Source organism: Notolepis coatsorum (genome assembly GCF_963971535.1).
Source record: "Notolepis coatsorum genome assembly, chromosome: 15".
In the NCBI taxonomy this organism is placed as follows: domain Eukaryota; kingdom Metazoa; phylum Chordata; class Actinopteri; order Aulopiformes; family Paralepididae; genus Notolepis; species Notolepis coatsorum.
This window is the reverse complement of record NC_140179.1, coordinates 30,428,540-30,438,081: the sequence shown is the minus strand read 5'-3', so window position 1 is coordinate 30,438,081 and position 9,542 is coordinate 30,428,540. Positions and strand designations below refer to the sequence as shown.

The following is a 9,542-nucleotide window of genomic DNA, read 5'->3' as shown; positions in this document are numbered from 1 at the left end:
AACCCCCCACCACACCTACAGGGCTTGTATTTGGTTGTCGGTATCCTATTATTATGCAAAGTCTAGGTGATAAGTGCCGGCGACCGGGGTATACGGCGCGACGAGTCATTTTTGTCACCTAGACTTTGCATAATAATAGGATGCGCGCACTTCGGCCTCAGTGACGAAGCCCAAACGTCGTTTGACCGAGTATGCCCAGCACTGCACCCCTGGCCATTAGGTGCGTGCAATCCCAGTTGATTTCAGGAACGCACCACTGGGTGTAGTGTATCTCGTAGACCAGGCCCATTGCAAGTTGCTGTACTCTGTCGTCTACCCAAAGCCATCCTAGGTTGTCAAAACGGGCAGCCAGGTGGGTTTTAGGAGTAACCAGTTTGTTGCATATGACAATTAAATTTAGCTTTTCTAATAGCTGATTTCATAGTAAAATGTTTTATAATAAAGTAGTATATTTGCCTGCATATTATGTATGTATTGCATTATTTTTTATAGATTTTGGTTTTATGTATTATGTGTCTGAATGACTACAACTCCCACGGAGCACCCTGTCTCGCGCATGAGTAGAAAGGTGGGGTGCGCGCGTCGCGGATGCGCGGATATCCCGTTATGTGTAAAATGGCGGCGTGAGAGAGGCTTGTTTAAATTATTAAAAAAATTACACATTGGCCAGCATTCCTTAAAAAAAGCAGTTTCCAGAATAGATTTGTAGCGAGGGACATTTATACGAATTTCCATTCAAGAAAAGGTACGTTTCTTCAAGTTCAATTAAAAGTAAAGCTGTGCCGCACCACGTACTAGTCGGTGTGCGTGACGTTAGCTTCCGAACGCTAACGTTGGCTAACTAGCTAGCTACTGGTGTGTGTGTGTGTGTGGGGCCCTGTTGGTTTAACTACAGTGCTACGGAACTGTCCGTGCCAACCCAAACGTTGCCGTTATCTTCAGATCATCAAATGCGTACGTTACTTGGCGAGAAAACCAACCTGACACTAGTTAAATAGTCATTTCTGTTTGTTAGCGGCTACGTCTCCTGTTGCTAATCACTGTGTTAGCCACTTACGTGTTGCTGCTGTGTCAGGGCGAAGGGGTTCCTGTGTGCAGCAGGGAGGGAGACCTTTAGCTTCATATGCCACCGGCTCCAAGCTTGTCACATGTATATGGTGGTGTGTTGTGTTACTTTGGCAAATGTTAGCTAACGTTATGGCTATCAGGCCACCATTCATCTAGCTAACACAAGAGTCATGAGAGCCTGGCCCTGGTCTATCTATGTACGTCAAATGTATATACTCTCTTTTTTAGACTCTTTTTTTGCAAATCTGGTATGTCATAATAAATGTATAGCTGTAGCAGTACTGTCTATCTGTAGTCATGTATGTCATATATGTTATGATGATGAATTGAAAATGGGAGACCCTGATGTAAACAAGACAAAAGTCTTTCTCCGGTCTGCATCTCCTTAACAATTGTGTGTATTGAGCTGTATTGTACCCATTCTGCAATCTGATAATAAAGTTTTCATTCAATCAGCCTGACATGAACTAGACTAACAGACAGTTAGTAATGTTACAGTAGAAACCGGGCTCGGACCATTGATTGATTGAACATTTTAATTAACATATTGCAGAATGGGTACAATACAGTACAGCTCAATACACACAATTGTTTGATTGATTGATTGGAAACTTTATTAACAGATTGCAGAATGGGTACAATAATACAGTACAGCTCAATACACACAATTGTTAAGGGGATGCAGACCAGAGAAAGACTTTCGTCTTGTTTACATCAGGGTCCCCCATTTTCAATTCATCAGGACATATATGACATATGAATGAATGAATGAAAACTTTATTTAACAGATTGCAGAATGGGTACAATACAGTACGGCTCAATACATACAATTGTTAAGGGGATGCAGACCTGAGAAAGACGTTTGTCTTGTTTCCATCAGGGTCCCCCATTTTCAATTCATATAGACATTTATGACATACACAACATACATGACATTTATGGCATAGGGACATATAGGTATTTAGTACTGATACATTTGTGACATAGGCGGTATTCAAATATACAGTACTGTTACCCCTAGATCCTGACAGAGTATATACATATGATGGGGAGGGGACTGTACATTAGGAGGGGGTGGGTGGGTGGGAGGGAAATATACATACGGCGGTAGGGGTGGACGGTATAAACGGTATACGGTATAAACGGTATGAATTTGCTCTACGGTATGGATTTTGCCTATACCGTGTAACCGGTAGTGCAGCTCTAAAATAGCAATGACGTCATGTAACCACAGCGCGACTATTTCACTCGCATTTGCCCCTAAAAATAGATAGAATTAGTCATAGATAATAGATATGTGCGAACTGGAAAAAGTTATTTAGGAGGCTTCGCGCAGTGGGCGTGCCAGCCCCTCCCGCACGCATGTAAACACGGGTCTACTAGTAGTAGTGGGACGGGACGTCTCCCTGAGCTAACGTTAGCTTAGCTACCGTTACAAAATGACCCAGTCAACTATTCACTTTTAGTTTAATACATGATGAGGCATTGTCTAACCGAACGGTATCTAGTCGGCCAGCTACCGATAGCTCCTGACATCAACAAACGCTCCATCAAGTCTAGTAGAGAGTAGACGTGTATGATAGCTCCGTTAGCCGTTAGCTCACGTTAACGCAACTTAGTTCACCGTTCAAAACGAAATGTCCCATTGAACTAAATAATTCACTGAGGCGTTGTATTAACGTTATATATCCGGCTAGCAGTAGCTACAGATAGCTCCTGATATCAATGTCTTATAACACTGATTCGATGCGTATTCGAGCTGAGGGCTTGTGAATGTGATTTAACGTTATACCAATACTAGGGCCCAGCTGCAGCGCCGGTGAATCCTGGCCGTAGCTCGAGGCTACTCGAGTATAGGTCCAGCTGCAGCTCCGGAGAATCCTGGCCGTAGCTAGAGGCTACTAATGTACACACAGACAGTAGAGCTTGTTGCGTGGTGGCGATGTCTCGCAGATAATACAAGTACAAGTCTAATTATATAATATATATATTTTATATAAAAAAAAAAAAAAATTATATAAAAAAAAAAAAAAAAAAATTATCAAAAACGATGATACCGTGATATATACCGTTACCGTCTATGCTTCAAATTATACCGTGATATAAATTTTAGACCATACCGTCCACCCCTATACGGCGGGGAGGGAATATATACATGCGGTGGGGACAAGACTGTCTATTAGGAGGTGGTGGGGGTTTTGGGCATTTACGGTGGCCAGTTTCGAATTGCAGCCTCCCGTAGGTGCTCTTTAAGAGCGGTTTTGAATGTGGGCAGGGATTCACATTCCTTTACAGCTTTGGGTAGGGCGTTCCACATTGTTGTGGCATAATTGCTAAACGTGTTTAGTCCCTTGTTTGAGCCGAATCTGGGTTTCACATGATTTGTTGAGCTTCCTCTGGTGTAGTGGTTGTGGTATTCACTGACCTTTGGGAAGTATTTTGACATGTACATGGGCACCCCGGTCGTATAGTGTATCTTGTAGACCAGGCCCATTGCAAGTTGCTGTACTCTGTCGTCTACTCTAAGCCATCCTAGGTTGGCAAAGTGGGCAGGGGTGAGGTGGGTTCTGGGGTTCAGGTCAAGTAGTAGTCTGACCAGTTTGTTTTGTGATGTTTATAATTTTGTTTTAAGCGCCTTTGAGGTGCTTTGGTACCATGAGGTGCACGCATAGTCATAGTACCCTTGAATGAGTGCTCCTGCCAGAGTCTTCAGGGTATTCTTGTTTACCAGAGAGGAGATCCGGTACAAGAATCTAGTTCGTTGGTTGACTTTTTTTATTACATTGGATGCCATTTTGTCACAGGAAAGATTTGCCTCTAGGATGGAACCCAGGTAGGTAATTTCGTCTTTCCTTGTGACAATATTGTCACCCACTGTAACTGAGAATCCGTCGGTCTTGCTGAGTTTGTTATTTGAACCGAAGAGAATGGACTCTGTTTTGCCCATGTGTAATGATAGTTTGTTATCAGCGAGCCATATGCAGATTTTGCCTAGTTCCGTGCTGAGGGTTTTTTCAACCTGCAATTTGTTCTTGTCAGAGACCAGCAGGGCTGAGTCGTCCGCAAACAGGAACAAATTGCAGTCACAGGCTGACGACATGTCATTTGCATAAATTAGGAAGAGTAGCGGTCCTAGTATGCTTCCTTGTGGAACACCACAGCTCACTGTGAGGGGGGGGGGGATAGAGTACCGTTTACCTCTACCATCTGTTCTCTCCCCTCTAGGTAGGATTGCATCCAGCTCACTGATAGGCTATCAAAACCAATTGCTTTTAGCTTGTCCATTAGAATGGAGTGATTGACAGTGTCGAAGGCCTTTTGTAGGTCCAGCATGACCATGCCGCAGTATTTGCCCGCGTCCACCTCTTGTTTGATGTGGTCGTTCAAATAGAGGAGGCATGTGTCAGTGGAGTGGGACGTTCTGAAGCCAGATTGGAATTCGTAGATTAGGTTTTTTTCCGCCAGGTACTTTTCGACCTGTTCGTAGACTATTTTCTCCATGACTTTCGAGATGGAGGTAAGAATAGAAACAGGGCGGTAGTTGCCTAGTGGGTCTAATTTGCTGCCCTTTTTGTGTAGAGGGGTCACTCTCGCAATTTTGAAGTCCTTGGGGACGTGCCCCTGTCTTATAGAGAGGTTTATTATGTGTGTGATGACTGGGGTGATGGCGGCTGCTGCGTCTCTGAGGAATTTGGAGGGGATGTTGTCATGGCCAGTGGCCTTGTTAGGTTGGAGGGCGCTCAATTTTTTGAGTACCTCATCGGTTGTTACCATTTCAAGTTTGAAGTCGTCTTTGTGGACCCCTAGGTTTTTGTAGTATGCTACTATGTGTTCTACCCCATAATGCCCTGAGTGGGAGGGTAGTTTGTTTACCAGTGTTGTGGCTATGTTTGTGAAGAAGATGTTTAAGTAATTGGCTACATCCAGCTTGTCTGTGATGAGCGTGTTGTCCGTCTTTATGTTTATGTTTGAGAATCTGGTTTTAAGTTTTTTACTGCAGCCTAGTTGATTATTGAGTAATTTCCAAAGTTCGCGGGGTTTGTTTTTGTTTTCCTCAGTTTTGTCGTTGATGAAATTTCTTTTTGCGGTTCTGATCATGGTGTTTACGTCATTTCTTAGTCTGTTTCTTTGGATTTTTAGTTCAACCACGTGGGCTTGGAGTTCACTGTTTGAGCTTTTGGAAAGCTTTGTCTGACTTTTATGAAGTTCAGAGCATTTTTTGTCTCTGGTTTTCATAGCGGCCAGTATTTCAGTGTGCATCCATGCCTCAGCGCGATTTTTAACCCTGGTGGTTCTTATGGGTGCCATGTTGTTGAGTATTGCTGTGAATTTGGTTTTGAATCCAAGCCATGTTTCTTCAACCTGTGTACCACTGAGCTCATCTGACCAGTCCAAGCTCCCCAGTTCTAGGTTAAAGGCCTCTCTAGAGTAAGTTTTGAGGTCTCTAGATGTGACTGTTTTGTGATAGCCGGCCTTCTGTTTTAGCTTTTTGCGGGTACAGAAAATCATATAATGATCACTTAACCCGCATGCTATCACCCCTTTACTGGAGATCATGGACTTGTCAGAGGTCAAAATGAGGTCAATGGTGGTTTGTGTCGAATCGCATACCCTTGTGGGTTGTGTGATTAGCTGGCTGAAACCGTGCAGGTCAGAAAATCTACTGAAGGCCTTGAAGACGGGTGCTGATTTACGCAGCATATCCGTGTTCCAGTCCCCAATAAGAATTTTTTCTACCCCCTCCACCCCAGCTAAACACCCATCAAGTGTGTCATAAAAGCCACTCTGTTCTGGTGGTCTATAGATTGTGCCTACTAGTACTGGTTTCGCCCTGTCTAATAAGATTTCATACATGCCATGCCATACAGATAGACCGTACTGCTACATCTATACATTTATGACATACCAGATTTGCAAATACAGTACTGTTTGTGATACAAAAAGAGTCCAGAAAAGGGAGTATCATTTGACGTCAAAACTGTACATTGGAGGAGGTTGGGTGGGGTTGGGTGCCAGGTTGGGTAGGAGGGGTTGGGGGGGGGGGGGAGAAACACTGTACAACTGTACAAGCGAAACTGTACATTGGAATATTGACAAGTTTGACAACCATACTAGGTAATTTACTGTACATTGGAGGGGGTTGGGGGGGGGGGCACTGTACAAACAAGCAAAACTGTACATTGGAATATTGACAACCATACTAGGTAATTTACTGTACATTGGAGGGGGTTGGGTTAGGACATTTACAGGGGCCAGTTTAGAATTGCAGTCTCCCGTAGGTGTTCTTTGAGAGTGGTTTTGAAAGTGGGTAGTGTTCACATTCCTTTACAGCTTTCGGGCGTTCCACATTGATGTGGCATAATTGCGAACAGGGAACAAACTTAACTTTTTGACTTACCAGCCATTTGGCTGTTAGATTTTAAAAACTACCAGCCGGGCAGATTTTTTACTAGCCAAAAATCCAATTAGTATTTATATTGTAACGTTTGGCCACTTTAAATCATTGAACAGAGAGAGAGGTAGAGAGAGAGAGGTAGAGAGGTAGAGAGAGAGAGGTAGAGAGAGAGAGAGAGAGGTAGAGAGAGAGAGGTAGAGAGAGAGAGGTAGAGAGAGAGAGGTAGAGAGAGAGGTAGAGAGAGAGGTAGAGAGAGGTAGAGAGAGAGAGAGCCTACCTGTTCAAAAAGGCCTTTGACTGTTAGCTTTTTAATTTTATTGCGCTTTTGTTTTTAAATTGTCTGTTTATACTATGTTTTTAATTAACTATGTTCTATTTTTATCTTATTTTTATTCTGTATTTTATTTTATTTGTTTTACTAATAACTATTTTATTTCTATTTTTTTAACTGTTTTAACCATGTAGTGTAGCACTTTGGGATCCCAGTGAACAAAAAGTGCATTACAAATCCAATCTATTATTATTATTATTATGTGTGGCTGCCGCCCTGGCGGACATCTGTGCTCTACTGAGTGCACCTTTCTAGTCTAGAGAGAGAGCGCTGATTCCCCGTAGCTGAGCAGGGTTGCATTTTGTCAACACAAGTTGGAACCCTGGAGGAAGCGATATAAGGAAACGAATTGCTCCGCTAATCGCTCATGTTGACCCCGCCCCCAAGTCGCTCTCTGCTCGCTCACCTTGAATCGAGCGCTCCCCGCGTTACATTGCTCGGCAGATTTTTTTTTTTTTTTGGAGCATGATGTAAATTAGCTCAAACTACAACAGTCTACACCCCCTGGGCCCTTAACAATTGTTTGTATTGAGCCGCATTGTAATTGTACCCATTCAGCAATGTTAAATAACGTTTATCCATTCACTAGCTCTATTAAGCGATGATAGCTAGCCTAGCCACAATGCTATGGTCGCTGCCATTAACGTTAGCATGTAAGCTAACGACAACAACAATGGCGTCAAAACTTTTTCTAACAGGATGTGAGTGACAAAGCCTGAACAGGATATCACAGGTTCACCCTTCTCATTGGTTGAAAATGGCCTTCATGTTTGTACATCGCCATCTGTTGCTTTGGCATTGTACTACATGTATATTACATCAGTGTTAAACCACTGTGAGCGGCCTGGAGGGAGTGGCGGGCAGACCTTAAATTCTAATCGCCAAAGAATAAATCTACAAGTCAATGGCACTGGGCGTGTAACTATTTTGTACCCTGATTGCGAAAGGTGTTTAGTCCCTTGTTTGAGCCGAATCTGTGTTTAACATGATTTGTGGAGCTCCCTCTGGTGTTGTGATCGTGGTATTCACTGACCTTTGGGAAGTATTTTGACATGTACATGGGTACCTTGGTCGTGTAGTCGGGGCACGAAATTAGAGCCCGCCATTGGCGGGCAGATTTTACGTTTGGCGAGTGAGACTGAGAGATCTGTCTGCCATGTGGCGGGCAACGAAATAGTCATGTGAAAACCGATCGAAAAACATGATCCAATTGTTAGCGGAGTTCTCACTCGCTGTCTCAAGCACTGCTTCTCCTCCTCCTGCCCCTCCCAAACCCGTGTAAACACAGAGGCTATTGCCTCGGGCAGAGTCTGCTGACTGCTCTAGTCTAGTGGGGCCTCCGTGAGCCAGCGTTTCCGTTAGCCGGTAATTACCGGTATTTGACCGGCAAAATCTGTTGAAGTCCGACATATTTACTCTCTCCGGTCTTAATGTCCGGTGAAAATAATTCCCTGAGTCTAAGCACAATTTGATTATTTGAATTGTATTAAAATAGGCTAAAATTAAATAGCCTATGCGATGAACGAAACGATCATTACATTTGTTTCCTCGTTGCTTCTAATAATGACAACGACGTCGTCAGCGAGAGCTTAGTGCTGGGTGTGCGAACTTTTGTGAAGCTGCAGAGCCAGAGCGCTATCAGCACAATGCAGTATTCCAGCAGTACTCCAATTCAGCCATTTTCAGCCAATGTTGGGTGGGGGGCGCTGCTGTGCGGTTCCCAGAAAAGAGCCAATAACAGCTAAATCGGCTTCTCTGCAGCGCCATACTCTTTGCAAATAAGTCGTTGCGAGGTGGAGAGAGTCGTCACGCAAACCACGATAATGTTGCCGTCTCTCTGCTTTCTCAGTTCTTCGCTTGATATAATTAATACAAATGTCCAATATAACGGAATTCGTTAGCTCATAAAAATGTGATTATAACAGACTGCTGTTTAGTGTTGGACCGACTGCCCACATACGCGGTCTATTTTATTTCAAGTCAGCAGCAGCACGGAGTATCGAGGGACTTATTTTATTTGGAATATATTAATGACTGTATACGTGAAGTTGAACATTATGATATGTGTGACGTGTCTGATACAACGAGGTGAAGCGATGTCGACTCGAGATTAATTTGGGGGTGCGTGTGACAGAGCTGCTGCAGCGGGAGCCTGCGGGGCGGGAGCTTGATGCTGGTAGCGTATCGCACTAACTTGAGAGGCGAGAGATAGTAATTTGATTCTGCAAATCAATTTCTCATTCTTCGCTTGATGTAATTAATACACATGTCCAATTATAACGGAATTCGTTAGCTCATAAAAATGTGATTATAATAGACTGCTGTTTAAAACTCTGACCGGAATATCTCGAATATGTCCGGTGATAGAAATCTTGCAGGACACTCAGACCGGCACGAATATGTTCTAACGGAAACGCTGCCGTGATCTAACGTTAGCTATCGTTACAAAATGACCCAGTCAACTATTCACTTTTAGTTTAATACTGAGGCATTGTCTAACGTTATCTAGCCGGCTAGCTAGCTACTGATAGCTCCTGATATCAACAAATGCTCCAGCAATAGTCTAGTAGTGCATAATACCTCCGTTGGCTAGGTAGCTCACGTTAGCTCACTACGAAATGTCCCAGTAAACTAAATAGTTCACTGAGGCGTTGTCTTAACGTTATCTAGCCGGCTAGCAGTAGCTACAGATAGCTCCTGATATCAATGTCTTATAACATTGATTCGATGCGTATTCGAGCCCCTGGC

At 43.5% G+C, this 9,542-nt stretch overlaps 1 protein-coding gene across 1 annotated transcript in view; it reads left to right on the top strand.

Moving 5' to 3' along the window:
* Positions 1–608: 608 nt before the first annotated feature.
* nup50 (nucleoporin 50) overlaps positions 609–9,542 on the top strand; it is a 56,795-nt gene continuing 47,861 nt past the window's right edge. The window contains exon 1 of the mRNA XM_084330235.1: positions 609–745. The gene's annotated coding sequence lies outside the window, so the exon portion shown is untranslated. The remainder of the gene's footprint in view (positions 746–9,542) is intronic.